Raw genomic sequence first — 24,930 nt, 5'->3', positions numbered from 1 at the left:
AAAAGACATGGACGACCTTAAATGCATATTACTGAATGAAAGAAACCAATCTGAAAAGGCTCCATACTGTATGATTCCAACTATATTACATTCTAGAAATGGCAAAATATGGAGATTGTCAAAAGATCAGTGATTGCAGGGAGGCTGGAGAGAGATTAATAGGTAGAGCGCAGAATGATTTTTGAGAGTGAAAATACTATGTGTGATATTTTAATGATGGATGCATGTCATTATACATTGGTCCAAACCCACAGAATGTACAACACCAAGAGTGAACCCTAAGGTAAACTATGGACATTGGGTGATGTGATGTGTCAGTGTAGGTTCATCCTTGGTAACATATGTACCATTCTGGTGAGTGATGTTGATAATGGGGGAGGCTCTCTATGCCTATGTGGGAGCAGGGGGTATATGGGAAATCTCTGTACCTCCTTCTCAAATTTGGGTTGTAAGCCTAAAACTTCCATAAAACAAAGTCTTATGGAAAGAAATGTAATTACAGAGGTAAATATAAAGGACTATATAAATACTTGTTTTTTGTCTTTTATTCTCTTAACTGATTTAAAAGATAATTGCATAAGACAATAAAACTGTTATTGGGCTTATATACAGATAAGATATGTGACAATAATAACATGAGGGGGGAGGAAATGGAGCTATATTGGAGCAAAATTTCTGTATTTTACTGGCATTAAATTAGTATTAATCTGAAGTAGATTGTGATTACTTATAGTAGATTGTACTAAATTAGATTATTGTAAAGCCAAGAACAACCACTAAGAAAACTTTAAACTCCCCCAAAAAAAGGAATTAAAGTGGTATACTAAAAAAATCTATTTAACATAAAAGAAGACAGTAAAAGAAAAACAGAGGACACAAAAGTCTTCAGACATTGAAAACAAATACCAAAGTAGCATAAGTCCAACTAATCAATATTTTCATTGCATGTAAATAGGTTAAATCCTTCAATCAAAAGGCAGAGATTGTCAGACTGCATCAAAACAAAACAAGATCTAACTATATGCTGTCTACAAGAGACAGGTTTTAAATTCAAAGATACAAGTAGACAAAGTTAAAATACGGGAAAAAGATACACCACACAGACAGTAACCATAAAAGAGCTGGAGTAAATATTCTAATAACACAAAAAATATACATTAAGACAAAAAACACTTGCGACAAAGAGGGACATTTCATAATGATAAAATGGTCAGTTCAATAGGAAAATAGAATAGTTATGAATGTATACATACTCAACATATATCCCCCAAGTACAGGAGTCAATAAATGACAGAATTAAAGAGAGAAATAGACAATAATAGTTGGAGACTTCAACGATCCAGTCTCAATAATTGATAGCACAACTAGATGGAAAATCATCAAGAATATCTTTTATATCACTTAACATTTAATGCTGTCAGCCAACTTGACCTGACATTTATAGAACACTCTAGCAGTGAAATGAAAGCAAGATGCATGTTTTTTCCAAGTGTATGTGGGTGTTCTCCAAAATAGAGCACATGCTAGACCATAAAACATTTCAGTATATTTAAAAGAACTACAATTATATAAAGTAAGTTCTCCAACTGTAACAGAAACAAATTAGAAATCAACAAAAAGGGAAATCTTTTTGTGGTGACAGAAATGTTCTAAGAGTGGCTTGTGGTGCTGGTTGAACAGCTCTGTAATTTATTTTAAAAAAATCATTGAATTGTATACTTAAAATATAAGTTATACTTCAGTAAACCTGTTTAAAAATTAATGAAAGGGGAGTCACAGTCACCATAGCAACAAGAGTATAAACTTTTAGAATACCTTTAATGAGAAGTATTTGTGGCCTATATGAATAAAAAATGATAGAGCTTTGAGAGAATTAGAAGTAGAAATTATGCTTCTGTATATCCAAAATAATGCTTCAAGGAAGTCAGCTACTTCCAAATTATTTTATAGATTTAATGCAATTCCAGTGAAAATCATAATGAAATTTTGATTTGGTTTGCTTTTCAACTTGGCACAATCATCCTAAAGTTCATCTGGAAGGTTAAATACACATAAAAAATATATAGAATATTTTGAAAGAAAGAGAAATGAGTTACACAAGATATACTAGACATTGAACCATATTTTACAACTATGATATCTAAAATATTGTAATGCTGATATAGGAATAGAACAATAGTTGAATGAAATATCCAAGAAATATAACATTTTACATATCTTAGTACATATTAAAAGACTACAGCATAATTTGGAATAAATAATTCGGTAATTTTTATTGAAATAAATAGTTGAATTTAACCTTGCAATTACACTCTTGGGACTGTCTTTTATGGAAATAATCCTAAAATGGGGTAGGGTAAAAATATTAATTGTAGCTTTATTCATAATTTTGTAAAATTTGAAACAACCTAAACACTGAGTAGGGGATTAGTTAAGATAACCATAGTTAATTTACAACTCACAAGTAGGAATATTATGCTGTTATTAAAATGATTATAACTAATATGTCATTATAAGGGATAATGCTTGTGAATTTTATGTTAAGTGAAATATAGGAAGTAAAATCACATAAATGGTGTGATTCTGACTACAGAAACATAAAGATAACTGTGTAAAGGGAATAATAGGAAATACATATACCAATATGTTAATTGTAATTGTGTGTTTTATTGTAGTCGGAGTAGAATTTTTTTTTTTAATTTTATTTATTTATTTATTTATTTATTTATTTATTTATTTATTTATTCATTTATTTATTTATTTATGGCTGTGTTGGGTCTTGTGATTCCTTCATCAAGGATTTGTTATGTGTTAGGAATTCTATTAGGCACATTAAAGATATAAATGCATTATCTCATTTGTTCTTCATATCTGCCCAGTAAGTTAGAAGTTATACTCATTTTACAGCTGGGAGAAGTGAGGTCCAGAAAGATTGAGCTGGCTGGATATGACTGAGAAGAAAAGCCTTGGGGTTGCAAATTCCCCAGAGAGAAAGTTAAGTCATGTGCCAGTAAATGTTGGGATTAGGATAGAAAATGTGTGGTTTATTATAAAGACTGTCCTGTTAGTTTGTAAATTTTAAGTGTGCAAATTTTAAAAGTGCACCTGGGTTTTTCTGGATTCATGTTAGGATATTTTGATATAGTAGGTCTGGAATGGGGCCCAGGAATCTTCATTTACAATAAGAGCCCCAGGGGATTCTGAGCTTGTGGTCTGAGGACCACAGTTCGAGAGACTAGCTAATGTTCTGAAGTAACTATGGAAAGATATTGTGAAGTAATCACAGAAGGTTTTAAAATGTGCTTAAGGTCATATATAGCATGCTAGTACCTGAACTGAAACTAGTATCTAGCTACTCTGACACTTAATCCATTGCTCTTTTTCAATCCAGAGACCTCAGACCTAGGTTTTCTCTGAGCCCAGCATCCAGTCAGCTGGGCCTCAGCAAAGCTGCTGTAGGGGAGAAGCCTTGTTTATTGTAAGGTGGAGCCCAGACCAGCTGAGAAGCTGGATGGCTCTAATTGCATAAACTTTTCTCGTGAAATTTCTCGAAAAGAAAAGAGTTACCCTGTTAGGTATAAACCTCTTTTCTTATGAAATTTTGTTGTAATTGGAAGGACTGTTTTTGCTGTAAATTTCAATGCCCTGGTTAAATTCTCACGAAGTTCTAGTGCTGTTCTGAAATATTTTCTAAGTTGTTGATCATCCTAAACAACTGTTCCTCTTCAGTCCTACCCACGCATAGCCAGATGTTTCTAGAGAATAGTGAGCTAATGGAAAGAGCAAAACTTTGCAGTCAGAAAATATTGGTTGTGTCTTGTCATGCTGTTTACCAGCTAAGGGACTCTGGGCAAATCCCTGATCCTCTCCATACTTTAATATCTTCACTTAAAAACTTGAGAGAAAGGTATTAGTGCTTAATGTCAGAATTCGGGTAAAAGGATTTTGCTGATTGCTCTGTGATATTCAATCTTTAGTTAGTATTAGGTTCATTTTTGTTTTTTTTAAGTATTTATTTATTTATATATGGCTGTGTTGGGTCTTCGTTTCTGTGCGAGGGCTTTCTCTAGTTGTGGCAAGCGGGGGCCACTCTTCATCGCGGTGCGCGGGCCTCTCACTATCGCGGCCTCTCTTGTTGCGGAGCACAGGCTCCAGACGCGCAGGCTCAGTAATTGTGGCTCACGGGCCCAGCTGCTCCGCGGCACGTGAGATCTTCCCAGACCAGGGCTCCAACCCGTGTCCCCTGCATTGGCAGGCAGACTCTCAACCACTGCACCACTAGGGAAGCCCTAGGTTCATTTTTATAGTCTGATGCTACCATATTCATTTCTGAAGCCCCAGATTTGGGGATAATCATGTTTCTTCCTCAGAAACATATGTGACACAACAGTGACTGTGGAGCTTTCTCATACACAGGTTTCTTAACTGGTGAGGCAAGAAGTGGTGAAAGTAATAACAAATGAAAGTTAATGATGTTGTATTTGCTGTTAAGACTGGCATTTTGCACAATGTAATGGACTCTCAGTATATCAGATTTCTTGTAGAGAAATTCATAAAGAAATGGAAGTTATAAAATCAAGATGATGCTTACTTGTTCTTTTGGAATAATGATGTTTAGATATTCGTAAAGGATGCTGTCAGTGTTTATTCATCCCCTTCCTGCCTCCCTTCCCTTTTTCCTTCCTTCCTTTTATTTCTCACTTATTTATTCCCATTCTGGAAATGACTTATAAAAATAATTTTAAACATTCTGGGTTTGTGGCGGGTCTATCAACTTCTACATGCTTAAATTATCTTGATAATGAATTAGAGACTTAGATAAAGACTCCTGCTTCTTACCTGAAGTAGACATTTGGTGATTCATCATGTGAAAAGAGAAAAGTATTTATCAAAGCAACACCCAGCTAGATGAAATCATCCTACCTCTCATTCAGTCTGTAGGGCACCATTGAGTACAGTAAGTTAACGCGAGATAAGATATCTTGTGCAAAGAAATCCTTAATGTTTCTCGTTTAGCCATAGATATATAAATTAGGATACTGTGTTGCTCATTTAGAAACTTAAATAAACTGAACTTGATGTTTTAAAATTCAGACTTCACTTTGGCATTTAAATGACTTGTGATTATTTCCAAGAAATGATTATTTCCAAGTAGCATAATAATCCTATACAGATCCAGAAAAGAAAACTCTCCTTTTGAAGTTGCATATAGTATTCTACAAAAATGTTTTTAAAAGTCTTGTAACCATTAATTTTGCAATGAGCTTATTCAGGGAAATGATTGCTTGCTTTTCTGAAGTTTATGAATTCAAATTCTTGATAAGATTTACTGTTTTATTATTTGTTATACTTTCTTCAGGACAGTAATTGTGTCTTATTTATCTTATAATCCCAGTACTAGCACTGTGTATACTGTATACTGGGTGGTCTGGAAATGTTTTTTGAACTGCTACTTTGTTCTTTATTGGAAACTCAGAATGGGAAGCTTTGGGAAGGTTCTTTATAATGTTATGTTTTATTTCCCCAAAGTACCACCTATTTTTTCCAGCTGAAAGAAGTTCCATTTAAGCACAAAACTTGACATTCAGATACACCTTAGCTTTGAAAGGATTTGAATACAATTGGAATACAGTAAAGCTAGAGAAGAGAGAAGTTAAGGTGCCTCAAAATATCATGTAATTGGTTTTATGGACTAAATGTGTTCTCCCTAAAATCATATGTTGAAGCACTAACCCCCAATGTGAGTATTAGGTGGTGAGGCCTTTGGGAGGTAATTAGGTTTAGATGAGGTCATGATGGTAGAGTCCCCATAATGAGATTAGTGCCCTTCTAAGAAGATGAAGAGACACCAGAGCTTCTTCTCTCTGCCATATAGGGACACAGGGAGAAGACAACCATCTATGAACCAGGAAGAGAGCCCTCACCGAGAACCAAATTTGCTGGTGCCTTGATCTTGGACTTCCCAGTCTCCAGAACTGTGAGAAATTCATGTCTGTTGTTTAAACCACCCTGTCTGTGGTATTTTATTATATAAGTGTGAGCTATATGTGGATATTATTTTCAGGTTCTGGGAGCTTGATATAAATTAAGGCAATCACTTACATTGTAGGTAGTATCCTAAGAATAGAATATATTTACTTACCTGTCTACCCAGCTATGCCACACTGTAACTTTTTTGAAAATTTTTTTATATAAAAATTTTTTTCACAAACAGAACTTTAACTTGGTTTGAAAACTTAAATTCAAAGGTTTTAGTTTAGACTTTTTTAAAAAGGCCAAAACAGTCTCTATATAGACTATTTCAAAACATAATATCTTAAGGAAACAGAGGAAATTATTTAAAAGGGAAAAGAATTAGCTTTCAAAAGAAGAAAGGACTGCTTTTGTTTATTTTTCCCCCTTTCCACAGAATCTAGGATAACTAAAAACATGGGAAATGCCACCTGAAAATGTGGGAGAATTGAATAATAAACCTGGTGAACATTGGGCCACAGTAAAGGGGTCCTTTCAGGCATCATAAAAATTGTTGCCAGGTGAAGTTGAACAGGTCTTGGCAGCAACATCCCAGAGAGAACCAACCACCTTAGAGAGTATATAACTAAAGAATCCTTTTGTGCACACAAGCTATCCACCATTTAAAAATTCTTAAAACCCCTCATTGCTCATCTTTAATTTAAATATATATATTTCAGAATCAGTAACATCATCAGGTAAGTTTTAGCTTTTTACTTTTAGGCATTGGTTAGACTGAAAGGATTTAGAAACAAAATCAGAGCCCTTCAAATAAAGTCCCACACAAATGAAATTTTGTGTTTGGTTTGAGTTCTTTCCATGTCTCTTCTGCAATCTGTTGACAATAGTTCCACAGACTTAATTCTTTGTATGGATGGTGTATTTTTCTCAGTGCCTTCAGTGTAGGCATTAATAAGCTTTAGAAAAGTGTTATTTCTCTCTAAGGCCACTGTTGCTGCCATTGCATTAAAAAAAATGCTTAAGAATCTTGTCTTTCTGTGTTACCTCCTTAACTTTGTTCAGTTTTTTCTTTGAGTTTGCTATAGAAGTTCGTAAGTTTGTAAAGTTATTAATCCAGATAAACTTGGAAGGATTTTTCTTTTTTGGTCTGGATTCCTAACAGATAGATGTTAGCTTTGCACAAAGATGAAATCCTGAATGTTGTTAATTTAGATTAAAAAAAGAAGAAGAAAAAGAAAAGAAATGATCTATAGGACTTAGAGTTCAAAACCTTTGCAAAGAACCTGAACAGGTTTTTGACACTCTGATAAAACTTATTTACTTGAGTTCTTTTATTCCGTTTGTTCTACAGCTGTTTGCTTCCAGATTGAAGGTGTTTTTCCCTTGACAGACTCTGTGTGCAGTCCCTGTGATTATTGCCAGAAATACTCTTTCCTGTTATTTTTTTAATTGTATTACTTAGAAATGCTTCTTTTCCTCTATTACATTTCTTCTGTTTTTAAAATGTCTTTGTGGGTGACTTTAAATGTGTATTACAAATTGGATTTGAGAGATCTGTGCTGGCGTACCTGGCTGAAGGTCTTTACTGCCTTCTGCCAGTGTATCAAGTTCAGTGAATAGCCATAAAACTTCAGATTGCTCTTCATTTTAAATCCCCTAAATTAGCTGCTTTTGAGCACTACTTGCTAATCCCTTGCAATCCAAAGTCATCAAAAAATCATACTGTAATGCTTTTTGTACAATACAGAGATAATTTACAGCATTAGTCAAACAGTTTCAAAGGTGTCATTATTTGATAATAACCCCACCCCAGGGCCGTTATTGTACCATGTAATGTGACTAATGCACTGTCATTTCTTTCTGCTGAAACCACAACCACAAATTGAAGAGTAACGCAATCTGGCCTTTGGTTTTCTCAGCCTGAAAAAACTGGTCATATTTTTAAACTTCAGCAGCTTAATATCTCACTTCAAGTTTTTTAAAAATATTCATAGCTGAGATAGCATTTCCATTGCTATCTGAGTATAATAGATGGTTTATATTCTTGAACGTTATTTGGTTCTGAACCTCGTTTCAGTGTTACCTTTTTCTTATGAGATCTAGAGCCAGTGTAAATTTTGGGTTTAATGTGTGTAAGTGGTGATTTTTGAAGATATTATATCCAAATTTAAAAAGTCAAATCTTCACATTTATTTCAGCTATTTCCTATGGGCTTTTTTTTTTTTTTTAAACTGAGAAAGCTCTTTCATCCATAATTTTCTTTATGATCGTGCCCTCAAGTGACTGTAAACCTCTGTTTATTCTCCAGTGTGGCTACATGTACCTCTTAGCCTATATAGCCTTATTTTATTTTTCTCTTTGCCTAGAATAACCTTTTTCCATTCCCATGTGTTCATTGTCTGTCCAACACTTAAGCCCAGGTCAAATGGCACTTCCTCCATGATGCTTTCCTGGATTCTCCACAAAAAATAATAAATCTCTTTTTCTTCTGAAATCATATAGTACTTTTAACTTCTCATGCTTAATAATTAGGAAAAGTTTTAAAATGTATACTTCTAAACTCTCCAAAGGTCAGGGATCCTGTCTTATTCATTCTGGAGTGCAAAACTATCACTATATGTTGGTTAAAAAAATGAACTATGCATATAGCAAAACAATGTTAATTTTGTGGGTAAAAGGACAGATTTACCTAAAATGACGCATTAAAAAAAATTGAAACCATGTTTTACAAATATGCTATATGATAAAAATATCAACTAATAATTATAAGTAAAATTATATAAATTTTAGAGGATTTCCTAGCATGATAGTTGGGAGTTGAGAAGAGAAAAACAACCAAGGAAACCCTGTCACCAAGAATTATATTGAGCATAAGTGTTGCAGGAGCTGTTAAGAATGAACAGGGTAAGATACTGCTAAGGATTTTTTCACTGTTTATTTTTTTAAAGTCAGCCACTTTGTTGCTTTTGGTCAAATTAAAAAAAAAAGATTTAAAAAAGTTGTATTTTGATAAATTAGGTAATCTATTTGGTGACTTTAAATAGAGAGCTATACCAGTAAAGTTTAAAGAAAGCAAATTCCCCATGGATTCTGGAATCTTTGCATACCACTGTGATCAATGACCTGTGCCTCTGAACCTGGGAATGGAGAGAGCATGAGAACGTCAATTGCCCATAGGCTCCTGCAGATTCTAACTCAGCCCAGGACTCTGCCTCAAAACAGATCAAAAGATTGCATGGATGGGAATCATTATTGTCATTAACCTCAACTCATAGCCAGGGACTTGATCCAGAATTTCCTAGCTATTCTCTTCCTTCTCTAATAAGCAACTTCCTAGTTATTCATCCTTCAAGACCCAAATCAATGCCACCTTCTTTGGAAGCCTTTGCCATGCCTGATTACTTTCTCCTTTGTGCTCTTAAAGCACTTGTACCTGTACCTGTTACAGAACGTACCACAATGTTTATACCTCCTCACCTTCTCTAACGGCCTAGACTCAGAGACTAAGTCTAGATTTCCGTACAAGTTCAGCCACTAGCACAGTTTCTGGCATTTCTGAAGACCCTGTATAAGCAAAGATTTTCCCCTTTCATAATCATAGCACTTCATTTTATGTTAAACATTGTGTACTATTGTTTTTAAGGCTGCTCTCACTTTCATTTCTATGGAGGCTGCAAAGAAGAGGTGTGGAAGCTCACATTATCAAGGGCATGGTGAATACAGCCAGTTTCCCCAAGCCTCCTGAAAATTATTTGTCAAAGTAACCTGGGAGAAGTGAGAAATTTGCCAGGTCAGAGACATCTAGTTCCCAGCTGGAGGTTTTTTATAGAATTAGGCAATAGAAGGGGTACTGCCCTCAGGTGCTACCTATTACTAGGCAATCCTTGCAGTGTCCGAATTCCATCCTTCCATAGTCGATTTCTCATTTCATCTAGCTTATAGCAGGCCTGCTATCACTTACCATATTATATAGGTTCTAGCATGTACACTAAATAATTTTGTATTGTGGCTTCAGTTTTCAGCTTCTTAGTTGTCTAATTTGATGGTTCAGTAATCTCTTATTCTTCTATATCTTAAGCAAGCCATTGAGTGCCCTTCCAATATTCCCACAGTGCAATTCTTGTGCGTTACTGCACTCATTGGCTTTTTTCCAAAAATTTATTTAAGCTTCACTTGGTCATGGTTTAAAGATATATTGCTGAAGCAGAATGCTTCCGCCCTGCCTGGTGCCTACACCCACCACTAATATTTTGGTTCCAAGAAATAAATACAAAGGCCCAACTCTTAAATAAGATTCCTAACAAATATTCTGATACGAATAACAAACACAAAATAAGACTGAAAATGGCTAAATTTTAACTGGAGAGCACAGTGAAGAATGATGACATCTTTGTGAAAACAACTAATAGTGATCCAGGGAAAATTAGATCTAGTGTAAGTAATAAACACAAAATATAACTGACAACAGCTAAAACTGCACAAGGTGGAATCTGTTATAGACTATAAATCAACAGAAGAATTAAAGTTTGGTAATATTTAGATTATAAAACATGGAATTTCATAGAAATAATGGCCAAAAGAGCACATTTACAGTGGTCAAGCTATAATTGATAAAACTTAATATGGACAAAAATTGTTCCAGGGGTCCAATCTTCAGTTAATTTATATAGAAAAGTGATAGCAATGGATCATTTCAGAAAAATTAAAATGAAAGTGGACAAAAATAAAAGTGGCTCAACTGCATTGTATAGAGAATTGATCTATTGGCTAATAAAATTTTCTCTGGTATTTTTTCATCAGAGTCAGTATACTTTGTTTGAAACACTTGTGCTTATAAAAACAGGGTCAGAACATCCCCAGTGTCAAAATAGCTGGGTCAAATGCCCTGTGCACATCTCATGCTGGGAGTCCCCCTTCTCTTGAAATCACTGATGCTTCTCTTAGAAGTCACTACATAGGGCCATACATCACTAACTATTAATAAAATGTCAAAATGTGTTTGTGGGTTTGCATATCTTTAGGAAATGAAGAGATTGTTTTTAAAGATATTGGTATTTAGGGATTTCAGTCTTTGTCCATCATTTAAATGAATATTTAGGATATTTTACAGCATGAGGTGTTAGGGAGAAAACACCTGGGAAACTAAACTGACTTTGTTGAACAGGCATTATTAACTTAGAGGCATTATTCCTCAGTAGTAGTTCCCAGTCACTCTGCAGTATGGAGTCTTTTATCACGATGTGTGTTTCTATGGGGACTCCAGCCATCTTGCTTTGGTACTTACAGTAAATCATGATGAAGACAAAGAGAGGAAGCTTGGGCTTGCAGAGAGGGTAGTAAACAGGTATGGAAGGCCTGGGATGAACTTCAGAAATGCCATTGATGACTGGGGGCTTGATTTGGTGGCAGTGGTAGGTAAGCTACCATCTAGCTCACTGGGGTCAAATGACTTTTGTAAAGTTCTGTAAGGTGATTAGTACACTCCTGGGGCAATTATTTGTAATAAAATGCTAGAAAGAAGAGCTCTGAAACTTAAGTAGTTCCTAGGGATATCAAACATTTAAGAGAAATCGTATAGTGCCAGAGGTAAGCTATCAATTTAATTTCACTTGTGGTCCAGTCTAGCTTTGGTACCATGGTGTCCCCTGTCTGCACAGGGCTGCTATCTAGCACCAGGCACTAAATAATTGAGTAAGAATTAGTTTCTTGGGTTGTTGAATATATCAGAAAGTCCCAGCATATGAATGAGGGGATTAAAGAGTGAATACACTAAATGTATTAGGTTGTCTATTTAATATATTTATAAGGCCTCAACATAATTTACAGAGTTTGCATGTAGCTGTATATTTATCCAAGGGAGATTTGTTACCTTACGTTTCAAAAAGATTTATTGATTGTGTGTTTATATACAGTTATATGTGTGTGTGTGTGTGTGTGTGTATCCATCTAGTGATGCGTTGTTACCTAATTACAGTAGGGTTGCTTTCATATATGTCTATATAAAATTTAGAATAAACTGAATAAGAAATATATTTGAGCTTTATTTTTGGACAGAATTATTCTAATGACATTAAGCTAAGCAATCAATTTTTCCTATATATCTGCCTTACAATTTTTTAAACTACCAATAACCATTACTGTCTTAATAGAAATCACAATTATAACAGTGTAAGAGAAAATGAATACAGGAACTTCTCTTTGGGTAAACTAGCAATTCTGATTTAACTGAGTGTAAATAGCCAAAAGCCCAGTTTATTTAACATCAGGTCTAGAAAAATCTTGTAAAACTCAAATAATCTTGTATATGATGTTGTATCAATGTTATTCTTTGTCAAAAAGCAAGAAGAGCAATGTAAACTTTAGTGCTACTTCCCATTTACATCTCACTGGTAAAAGTGTAAAATGGTCAAATACTTTGAAGAACCGTTTGACAATATTAAATATGACTGTAAATATATATAAATGTCATGACATGAAAAGCTTATGCAGATTAGTAAGAAAAAAACCATCTCCAGGAAGCCCTCACTGAAGGGAGGGTCTATGGTTAATAATGGGAATGATTCTAAAGAAATTTTAAGGCTTTAATACTTTTATATAATAATTAGGTCATGAAGTTAGAGGAAAAAACCATTAAATGAGGAGAAAGTGAATAGAAAGTAAGCTTCAGCATATAGAGGTAACATCTCAGTTAGAAAAAAGGTTTAAAAAAAGCCTGCATCAGTCAGGAAATGATAATTACAGGAGTATTTCATCATGAATTTAAAGTGTAATGGATTTACATTATTTGACTTTCAAACTATAATATACAGTATAAATTATACCAATTATTTTTTGTACTGTATTTATTTTGGTTATGATAAAATGGCAACAGAATAAATTATTAACTAAACTTTGAGACATTAATTTTCCATTTGATTAGTAGGTTAAAATACAGATAAAATTAAATGAATAAAGAGAGTTATGCTTCTTTGTGTTAAAAATCTGCTATCTAAAGAAAAAGCCAGCATGTGGCTATTTCTAAGCAAAAGTTTAATGTAATGACTATTCTGTTTCATTGGCTTTTTTTAAGCTAGGCCTCCCTCTGGCACTGCATCAATAAAGGGATTAGTGAAAAAATATGGGACAGGAAGTCACAGTTCCTAACATCCAGCTGCTTATTCTCAAGTGCAAGTTATATTATTTGAGGACTTGATTTTTCTATCAGTTGGATGGTAATACCATTGATCTTGGCACAGAATAAGCAAAATTTTGGAATGTATCAAGATACCGATAGATGGTTTAAACTTTGTAATTTATGTTACCAATTTTACCCCCATATAAAAGCTTACTAATGACCTTCTTTTCCCTCATTTTTCTTGACAAGAGTATTATAATGCATTAAAACAGAATGTAGAGGAGCCATTCTTCAAACATTTGCAAGAATCATTCCTACTGTAATTAGGTAACAACTCATCACTAGATGGATTGCTTTTTGTTCACTCTTGCCCTTATCTAATTTGTTTCCAAAATGTTTACTGAAACTCTCTTCATAACGAAAATCTTTCTTCTTTATCAGATTATAGGCTGTTGGCTTAATTTGAGGGAAAGCTCCTGACTGAGGTTCCTATAGAGGAGTTTCATAGAGGGGCAGCTGTGGGAAAGCATAACCCCCCAGTTCTTCCCCTCCCAGACTTAGCAAATGAAGCGTCTGTCACCTTGCACATACTGAGTTCTTTATCAGCAGCAAGGGTTATACAGTCATGGTTGGAAAGAAAAAAGCATTACGCTGGGTTTTGTTCAGGATTTGTTTTGGAATTTTGTTTGAAGCTCTGATTGAAAGATGTGTAGAGAGACATGGCTCAGGGGAGGATATATAAATACTACCTTCTACTGCTCCTATGGTAGTAAATGATGTGCTCCCATTAGATGCTTCTTCTTAACATCATTCATGATGCTCATACCGCCAGGCATCCTGAGATTTGGAGGCATTGCATTGCACCTTGCTTTGGGTGTCCCTAAGGAGGAATCCATTGGTGGAGATTCCAATCCCCAAGGATTGGCAGGATTTCTAGTCTGGTGTCTGATAGCTCCTTCTGTGCACATTTTGAAGTTTCTGGGTATTTAGCAGATACATAAGGGGAAGACATCTGCTTCTCTCTGAAGATCTGAGATTCCATTCTGATGAGTTTTATGCATTAAGGAATGACACGTAGAATTATCTTCATTTTTGGTTGGCTTGGCAATTAAAATTCATATTACATCCCATCACAATTGCCCAGGTGAGGAACTCTTCACAAAATGAACCAAATTCTTTCAATCCCTAAAATCTATATCACAAATTCAACTTATTATATTTTAAGGTTATTTTGCTTTTGAGAATGAACAAGAATTTCTAATGTATAGATAGTTAAAAATTAAGTGTGGTAGCTGTCTGTAGTGCCTGTATCTTTCTGCATATCTTATATTATATATTGGTTACACAACTCAGACACTCTCTTCCAGGAGTCAGAGAGACTTGGGCCATGCTCCTTCTTTACTGTACCACACTCTTGCCCCATTGTTGCCAGCAGTTATTTTGTGTTCCAGTTCACCAACTCTCTAACAGAAACTTGAACATGTTCTAATGTGGGCAGTGGGCCCTTATACCCCTTTCCCTCTTTCCAGGGGATAAAGATGCTATGCAGGAGTCCAGAAATGAGACGTGGCCTGCTCTATAGCATGTGCCTGCCAGCCACAGAAATCTGCTCACCTTTTGCAATTTGACTAGATGTGAGAAGGGGAAAATTTAAGAGGACCTAGAAGTATTCTTCTTCTGGAAATTAAGAGCTTGTGAGCTTATGAGAACAGGGAAGGTATTGAGAAAAACTCAGTGCATAGATGGTTGAGAAAGAAAATAACAAGGGGGAATATTAGACCAATGGTCTGAAGTTAGCAGCCTGCTGGGACATATCAAAGCCTAGGAAATATTAAGTAAATTGAACAGCAAAAACAGAGATAAATAATTGTGTATTTACTTAAATTAACAGGCAGAGTGAAATATCTCTTTTTTTCCCCTGCCTGCAGAGTAATATCCTAATCTTCAATTTTTAATTGTCCCTAGATTCTCTTTCTGGGTACCAGATTTTCTTTCGTATAATGCAACTTTTTCAAATGGTTCTAGGTTATAAACTACGTTTCTAAATAGCTTCTATACTATTTTCTAAATGTAAACTTTAATGTAGTAAATGACCCAGGACACATATTACATTTCTACATTATTGTAACGAAGAATCATGGCTCTGTAGCCTCTGCTCTCTATTCCTTTAGGTCCCTATAGTGAATAGTGATAGTTATGGGGGTTCCTGCTCTAATTACAAGAATAATCTAGGGTACTGTAGCCCCAGTCAACCCCTGAGAAGCCTAGATAATGCATTTATTAAGAAACATCTCGGCTCATTAACTATAAACATTAAAAATATAAAGTACAGTCTGTATCTATATAGAAAAAAAGTGTTACCATTTAAATTCACATAAAGGTTATAGCTCCCTGGGAAATGTGTGCTCTAGTTAAGTATCTGATACTGTACATGCCAATCTGTTTATTTACAAATCTTAAAAAAATGTCTGTGAGGTCAATACACCATTGTATCAATGTTGTATACACATAGTAAGTCATAAAGGGAGCTTACTGGTCAATTTATTCTATTGAATAAACAATATGTATCTTAAGAGTTGCAAAAATATACCTTGAGATATATTTTAATTGTCTTTATTTTTCACATTTTTCTAAGGATTTTTTTCTTTTATTACTGTACAATAAAAACTGTATGCATAAAATAGCTATTCAAATTAGCAACTTCAGCCTCCTTTTCAAAGATAATACAAAGTTAGATGGAAATTTTTTCCTCCTAATCCATTTCCTATTTTTTTGCTTCATGGTTAGAATGCCCTTCATAGGCACAATAGAAAAAAAAAAAAGAAGAAAAGAAAAACCTCTGAAGGGATCTGATTTTATGTAGCATTTATCAAACAACTACAAAAATATAAAATATAACCCTTTGTAGAATTTTTATATGAGAAAGAAAACCAACAGGAAAAAATGATTCTAATACTGACTTTTGAATCAATATGAAGTAAATTCAGTTTCATGGAATTACATACCATTTCCACAGTTAAATAGATTGCACTTAATTTTTAATTTATTGGTTCATGTTTATTAGTTTTGTCTCCCCATCTAGTCTGGAAAAGCTTTGAAGGGAGGAACCCTATTTTATAAAATGTAAAGTATCAAATAACGAAATTAATTTCTATGTGTAGCAAATGGAAATCTGTCACATTATATTAAAATCATGCATCCTATATTTAGTTTATCTTGAGGCAAACAAACAAAACAACACATATATGAGTTAATTCTACTCAGGAATAGCAATTTTATTTCACCAAAATGCAGGTTAGTCAGTTTTCCCCTGAGCTATTTAGGGAAAAATATGGAGGTATTTATCCCACTATAAAAAAATATAAAACATTTGCTAAAGTCCCCATAAGACTAGTGGCTGAAAATATGGCTGTCCTTGTATGTGCAAAAACCTTGATTTTCCTGAAAGTCACTGCACATCTCCAATAACAATTATGGCAACAGATACTAATGTTTTGTTGGACATGTTTTGAAGTAAAAAGGTATTCTGGGAGATGTTTGGAGTGAAAGCAGATAATCTATTAATTGTACCTTATAAGAATATCATATATAACCGAAATAGATTGTTCCTTTATTAGTTCTACTGGGGAAACTGGATTCAGAAAATATCTGTATTTAGGGCACCCTCTGGCCTGACTGTTTACCTTTCTCTTGCCACCAATGTCCTGGGATCCTGCTCTTAGGCATCTGTTTCTCAAAGCATATTGTATATAATGTTGGTGGGCAAAACCAATATTTTTATATGTATGTATATAATGTATTAGGATAAAAATAGCCCATACAACAGTGATTTCAGAGTAATTAGCTGAGATTATAATTAAGTTAAAAGGAAAGGTTGTCCCTAAAAATTTTAAATAAATAATAGTGTAGGTGGTACAGGATGTGACAAAAATCATGAATGTTGCCTGCAAAACGGGAAAAGTTTGGGAAGCACCGGCTGAGAGGTGTGCAGGGGTGGTGAGTGAAGGGATGTGGGGCTGTGTCTTATTTCACAGGGTGCTGTGTGGAAAACTATGATTGATTCGAAGCACCTTAAAAAGCAAGTGCTTCTCCAGTAGTAAGTGTTATATTTCCAAAATGCCATCAAGTTTGTTATATTGATGTGAATACAAAAAAGGCAAACTTTTAAATCCATTATAGGTGAAAGCACAGGTCATACCAGAGGGAGGACTTTTGCCACAGTTTCATCCAGGAGATTTTGACATCAAGGAACCATTTCTAATATTTATCAGATTATATCAATAGATGCTTTCAAACTAGATTAAGGACCAAAAAGAATATTTCAATTCTACTTAGAAATATGGAAACATAATGAATGAAAAAGAGGGAAAATATTGTTGAGATATATTTCTAAACTTGATAGAATTATTTACCTAGGGATGCAGACCCCAAAAGCACAAGTTGTTGTATTTTCATCCTAAAACCACTGTAATGGTATATATACCTACATATTTTGTATATATAAATATTTGCCTATAATATATAAAAATAACCCTAATGGTCTTAACACAGTTTGTCTATAATTTATTGGAGGAATTATTTTAAAATGTAAATCACTTCATTAATTTTCATGTTTACTTTTGGAATAAATTGCCTTGTTAATTGTTTACATGGCTTCTTTTTAATGAGATTATTGTATGTTTATTGGCTTGTTCTTAAATACTGAATAACAACCTTTAACTAGACCCATCAAGAAGAAAAGAGAGAGAGCCCAAATAAATAAAATCAGAAATGAAAACGAAGTTACAACTAACACCACAAAAATACAAAGGATCATAAAAGATTACTATAAACAATTATACACCAATAAAAAGGGCAAACTAGAAGAAGTGGATAAATTCCTAGAAACATACAATCTCCCAAGACTGAATCAGGAAGAAACACAAAATATGAACAGACCAATTACCCGTAATGAAATTGAATCAGTAATAAAAGAAATCCCAACAAACAGAAGTCCAGGACCAGACAGCTTCACGGGTAAATTCTACCAAACATTTAAACAAGAATTAATGCCTTTCCTTCTCAAACTATTCCAAAAAATTGAAGAGGAAGGACACTTACAGATGTATTCTATGAGGCCAACATCATCCTGATACCAAAACTAGGCAAAGACACCACAAAAAAGAAAATTACAGGTCAATATTACTGATGAACATAGATGCAAAACTCCTTAGCAAAATATTAGCAATCCGAATTTAACACTACATTAAAAGGATCATACATCATGATCAAGTGGGATTTATCCCAGGGGTGCAAGGGTGGTTTAATATCCACAAATCAGTCAATGTAATATATCACATTAACAAATTAAAGAATAAAGATTATATGATCATCTCAATAGATGCAGAAAAAGCTTTTGCCAAAATTCAGCCTCCATTTATGATAAATACTCTCAACAAAGTGGGAATAGAGGGGATATACCTCAACACAATTAAGGCCACATATGGCAAACCTATAGCCAGCATCATACTCAATGGTGAAAAGCTGAAAGCATTTCCTCTAAGATCAGGAACGAGACATGGATGCCCACTCTTGCCACTTTTATTCAACCTAGTATTAGAAGTCCTATCCATAGCAATCAGACATGAAAAAGAAACAAAAGGAATCCAAATTGGAAAGGAAGAAGTAAAACTGTAACTGCCAATGGTTTGACGCTATACATAGAAAATCCTAAAGATGCCACCAAAAAGCTATTGAACTAATAAATAAATTTAGTAAAGTTGCAGGACACAAAAGTAATATACAGAAATCTGTTCCATTTCTATACAGTATCAGAAAGAGAAATTAAGAAAACAATTTCATTTACAATTGCATCAAAAAGAAAAAATACCTGGGAATAAATCCAACTAAGGAGGTAAAAGAGCTGTACTTGGAAAACTGTAAGACACTGAAGACAACACAAATGGAAAGATACACCATGCTCATGGGTCAGAATTAGTATTGTTAAAATGACCATACTACCCAAAGCAGTCTACAGATTCAATGAAATCTCTATCAAAACACCAATGGCATTTTTCACATAACTAGAACAAATAATTCTAAAATTTTTATGGAACACAAAAGACCCCAAATAGCCAAAACAATCTTGAGAAAGATGAACAAAGCTGGAGGTATCACACTTTCAGATTTCAAACTATACTGCAAAGCTACAGTCATCAAAAGAGTATGGTACTGCACAAAAAACAGACACAGAGATCAATGGAAGAGAACAGAGAGGCCAGAAATGAACCCACACTTCTCTGGTTAATTAATCTATGACAAAGGAGGCAAGAATATACAATGAGGAAAAGACGACCTCTTCAATAAATGGTGTTGGGAAAACTGGATAGCTAAATGCAAAAGAATCAAACTAGACTACTTTCTCACACCATATACAAAAATAAACTCAAACTGGATTAAAGATTCAAATTAGACCTGAAACCATAAAAATCCTAGAAGAAAACATAGGCAATGTGCTCTTTGACATATGTCTTAGCAATACTTTTTTGAATATGTCTCCTCAGGCCAGGGCAACGTAAGCAAAAATAAACAAATGGGACTACATCAAACTAAAAAGCTTTTGCACAGAGAAGGAAACTATCAACAAAATGAAAAGGCCATCTACTGAATAGGAGAAGACATTTGCAAATGATATCTCTGATAAGGGGTTAATATCCAAATATACAAAGAACTCATACAAGTCAACATTAAAAAAAAAACAAAACACCCTGATTAAAAAATCGGCAGGGGACCTGAATAGACATTTTTCCAAAGAAGACATAAAGGTGGCCAACAGACACATGAAAAGATGGTCAGCATCACTAATTATCAGGGAAATGCAAATCAAAATCATGAGATACCACCTCACACCTGTCAGATCAGCTGTTATCAAAAAGACAACAAATAACAAGTGTTGGTGAGTATGTGGAGAAAAGGGAACCCCTGGTACAATGTTGGTGAGAATGTAAGCTGGTGCAGCCACTGTGGAAAACAGTATGGAGATTCCTCAAAAAATTAAAAATAGAACTACCATATGATCCAGCAATTCCACTTCTGGGTATTTTTCCAAAGAACACAAAAACACTAATTTAAAAAGATATATGCACCTCTATGTTCATTGCAGCATTATTCACAACAGCCAAGATATGGAAGCAGTCTAAGTGCCCATCAATAGATGAATGGGTAAAGAAGTTGTGGTGTGTATATACAATAGGATATTATTCAGCCATAAAAAAATAAAGTATTGCTGTTTGTGACAACATGAATGGACCTGGAAGGTGTTATGCTAAGTGAAGTGTCAGACAAAGAAAGACGAATATTGTATGATTTCACTTATATGTGGAATCTAAAAAACAAAACAAATGAACAAACATAACAACATAGAAACAGAGATATAGATACAGAGAACAAACAGGTGGTTGCCAGAGGGGAGAGGGTTGGAGAGATGAGTGGAAAAACAAAGAGTAAGTAAATAAAAAATAAATACTGGATAGCAATCTTGCATTGTAGTTTATAAAATTATTTGCTTGCAGTATGACCTTTGATGAATGTCTTCTATTGTTTAGTTCTATATTGACTCTAAAGCTTAAGATGCTAAATATTAATAGCAACAAGAATGAACTCGTCCTCACAACTTAATTTCCAATCATTCCTTCATGCTTTTGCCCCTATAACCAAGTCCAGAAACTGCTCATATTGCAGTTTCTATGTGCTTTATTTAAGTGGCTTTGTGGATTATGTTATCTAGCTTTAACTTAATTAACCTTCACATAAGGGAGAAGTTAATGAAAAGGATCCTGCAAAGAAACCAGGAAATGCAGACGATAATAAAAATATAAGCACAGGTGAACAAGAAAACGTCTGAATGGCCCCTGCTCCTTTTTCTACTATGAGCTTTATCTGAACTCCGTTAAGAGATAAAAATCAACTTACTGGCTCTTAGAAGAACTAGTTTAACTATTTTTAGAAATTTCTGAGAAGATAATCTTAAATATGGATTTTTATCCATTACCATTAACAAAGAGTCTCACTCCTAAATAGACTTAGCTAATGATAGTCTTCAACTATTAAAAGTAGTCATTTAAAATATAATTTAGTTCCCCCTTATTTCATTCTTTTTAAAATTTCTATTTTTGCATATGTTTTATAATGTATACAATAATAAGTTAGTAATAAATGGTATAATATACAAATAAGCAAATGAGTATATATGTTGAGGATATATTAAAAATGTTTTACTGATGACGGAGGCTGTCAAAAGTGTTTGGAGAATATGGGTAGTGAGTTTGATACTAGCAATCCGTCTTGTTTTAGTTTCCGAAGCACCTAATATTTATTTCTCATGGATCATATCAAGGATTTCATTGCTCTCAGTTTTTGAAACATGTGGCTTAACGTATATGTTTTGAAAAAAATCTTTCAAAATCAACTGTCAAATAGAATTTCAACATACTGGATATATGTGAGTTTAGCTGTCAAACTTCCTTGTCTGCTCTGCATAACCAGTGAATTCATTTTGGGTAGATACGAAGGTTCTTGAAATTAATCCCACTGCCACCATCTCCCTGCTGCTTTTAACCAGAGGAAGTGGGATGTAGAATCTTGCACAGGAAAAACCTCAGAGAGAGATCTGGTCATTTCTTTAAAATAGAGGTAATTCTTAGTATCCAAATCAAAAAGCTTCCAGAGAGATCAATACAACTATGTGATTGAAATTTTTAGAAATGAAGAGATTTAGATTTAAAATTAAAAATCATTACATTTTTTATGAGTCAATAAGCAATATAAATTAAATTAATTTAGCCCTTTATGAATTGCAAAGTCCTTTTACATTTTCACTATCTACTATCACTTGTCTTCTGGTTTGTTTTATTTTGAAAAAATAAAATGTCTCTGTACTATGAAAAATGTAGAAATCTTACATTTGAAAAGTTCCCAAAAGAGCTATTTTTATTCATTAAGTTATTACAATTTCTTATTAATGTTAGATTTATATGTTTGCCAGTCCTTTCTTTCCTGCAGCTGAGCAACTATCTGGCCAATCCAGTGAGCTCTGGAGCAATAGACTTTATGCACATGTTCCTTTATCACTGTGCCAGCTGGGCCAGCATTGAACTCAAAATCAGGATGAGATAACCAGATATCCAACCCATATTGAACAAGATTCTATATTTGGGGGATGGGGAAAAGAAGAAATGGATACAAAGGTGGCCAAGGCACCCTGAACTGCTGTGCTTTTGCATATGTCATTTCTTCTACCAGGATGCCCCTCTTCCTCCTTGCCAGCCACACTGTCTAATGCTCAAGCAGAAGGATGTTTATAGGTCTAAGTAATAGTGCCCCCAAATCAATATGGGACTGATCTCCTCAACTGCAAAGGCCTTGAGATAACAGGTCTGTTTCCAATGTATTTTGATTCTACCAGATTATACAGCCCAGTGGGAGCCTTAACACTTCATTGAATGCATTAACAAACTAGTGGGTAGACTGGTGAAATTAGGTCAGTTAAGAGAATACATTGTTTCTATACCAGTTAGCAATTTTTAGTTCAGATATTTTGAATTATTGTTGGTGCTGCTCTCTTGATGGTTGATAAACTATAATCAATTAATCTGCCTTAACTTGCTAATTCTCTTAAGATAAATGAAAACCACATGTCAGTTATCCACAAACACATATCAATTGTCTATTCCCCAAGTATTATTCTTTACAGTACAAAATTTGAGAGGAATCTTAAAGTTTTTAACCAAAGACAGGATAAAAAACAATATAGCATGAAAGATTTAAATTAGACATAGAGTAATATGGCTTAGAGTAACAAACTTCAACACAGTTTGATGGAATTTGGTGGAATCTTTTTCTCTGGAAGGCACTTATAAAAGCATTATTAGTGAGTTTAATATCTTTTAATGCTTCAATTGCTGGTTTGAAACCATCAGCTGTCTGGTGACAGCTAGATGTACTGATCTTTAAAATAGTCCTTTCAAGTTCTATTTGTTAATAAAAACAACACCCAGCATCTCTGTAGGATTTCAGATTTTACAAAAGCCCTTTCAGATATATTTTATCATTAATCCTTATCACAGTCCTGACTGGTATGCATAATTATTTCCATTTTAACTGCAGAGGCTGATTTTTGATTAAGTGATTTGCATAAAGCGTGACAAGTGTATGCAGCACACACCTTGGATTCAAACTAAACTGAACCAAATCCACCTATAGTATATTTGGTCATGACACTGGCAATCATGATGGTGACAACCTCTACTCTACAGAAAAATAAGCTCACAGTAAGATGGGCTTTCACTTTTGAAAAGGTTTTTCCCTTAGTTATAAATATTACATTATAAAATATCAGCTGTTTCATATTGTTGTACTTAAAAAATCAAGAGTCTCATCAGGTATGAAAAAGGAGGGGGTCTGTGCTTTTTCCTTTATGTAAATTTTACCTGAATAAAACAAGAAGGGAATTATTAATAACCAATAATACTATGAAGCAAAAGGTGATAAATAATCACAATTATTGATAATAAAATAAGCTCCAGAATAGAGAACCCAGAAATATACCAACACAGGTTTAACCAACTGATCTTTGACAAAGGAACAAAAGCAATTCAAAGGAAAAAGGACAGTCTTTTCAACAAACGGTCCTGGAACAACTGGACATCTGCATGCAAAAAAATAAATCTAGAAATAGCTTTTACACATTTTACAAATATTGACTCAAGAAGGACCATAGCCCTAAATTTAAAACACAAAACTACAGGGCTTCCCTGTTGGCGCAGTGGTTGAGAATCTGCCTGCCAATGCAGGGGACACGGGTTCGAGCCCTGGTCTGGGAAGATCCCACATGCCGCAGAGCAACTGGGCCTGTGAGCCACAACTACTGAGCCTGTGCGTCTGGAGCCTGTGCTCCGCGACAGTGAGAGGCCCGTGCACCACGATGAAGAGTGGCCCCTGCTCGCCGGAACTAGAGAAAGCCCTTGCACAGAAACGAAGACCCAACACAGCCAAAAATAAATAAATAAATTTATTTAAAAAAAAAACAAAACTATAAAACTCCTAGAAGATAACATATGAGAAAATCTAGGTGACCTTGAGTTTGAAGATGGCTTTTTAGATATAACACCAAAAGCATAATCCATGAAAGAAAATATTGGTAAGTCAGACTTTAAAAATTCAAAACTTCTGCTCTGCAAAAGACACTGTTAAGAAAATGAAAAGATAAGCTAAAAAAATCTTTGAGTAACGTATATCTCATAAAAGACTGGTATTTAAAATATTCAGAGAACTCTTAAAACTCAACAGTAAGAAAACAACCCATTTTAAAATGGGCAAAGAATCTGAACACTCACCAAAGAAGATGTATATTGACAAATTTTCAGAAGTATATGAAAAGATGCTCAACATTATCTTTCATTAGGGAATCACAAATTAAGCCAACAATGACATGCCACTACGTACTTGTTAGAATGGCTAAAATTCAAAATACTGACAATACTAAATGCTGGTGAGGATGTGAAGAAACAGGAACTCTTATCCATTACTGGTGAAAATGCAAAATGGTAAAACTGCTTTGGAAGAGAGTTTGACAATTTCTTACAAAATGAAACACTCTTACTGTATAATCCTGCAGTTGTGCTCCTCAGTATTTACCCAAATGAATTGAAAACTTATATCCACACAAAATCCTGCATGCAAATGTTTATTTCAGCTTTGTTCATAATTGCCAAAACTTGGAAGCAACCAAAATATACTTCAGTAGGTGAATGAAGTAAATGTTATTCAGTATTTAAAAGAAATGAGCTACCAAGCCATAAAAAGAT

The 24,930-nt window shown here is 34.2% G+C and overlaps 1 protein-coding gene across 2 annotated transcripts in view; it reads left to right on the top strand.

Moving 5' to 3' along the window:
* Nucleotides 1–18,804, top strand: part of LOC309647866 (uncharacterized protein) — a 32,781-nt gene extending 13,977 nt beyond the window's left edge. The window contains exons 3-4 of one of the 2 annotated variants that reach the window (XM_082435773.1): nt 5,876–5,977; nt 7,325–18,804. The gene's annotated coding sequence lies outside the window, so the exon portion shown is untranslated. Of the gene's footprint in view, nt 1–5,875 lie in introns of both variants that reach the window. The other variant, XM_082435772.1, reaches the window with a different exon arrangement.
* The last annotated feature ends 6,126 nt before the right edge of the window (nt 18,805–24,930 follow it).

The sequence above is a fragment of the Balaenoptera physalus genome (genome assembly GCF_965194825.1).
Source record: "Balaenoptera physalus genome assembly, chromosome: 18".
NCBI classification, from domain to species: Eukaryota; Metazoa; Chordata; class Mammalia; order Artiodactyla; family Balaenopteridae; genus Balaenoptera; species Balaenoptera physalus.
Note: the sequence above shows the minus strand (reverse complement) of the source record. Positions and strands in the feature narration are given on the sequence as shown.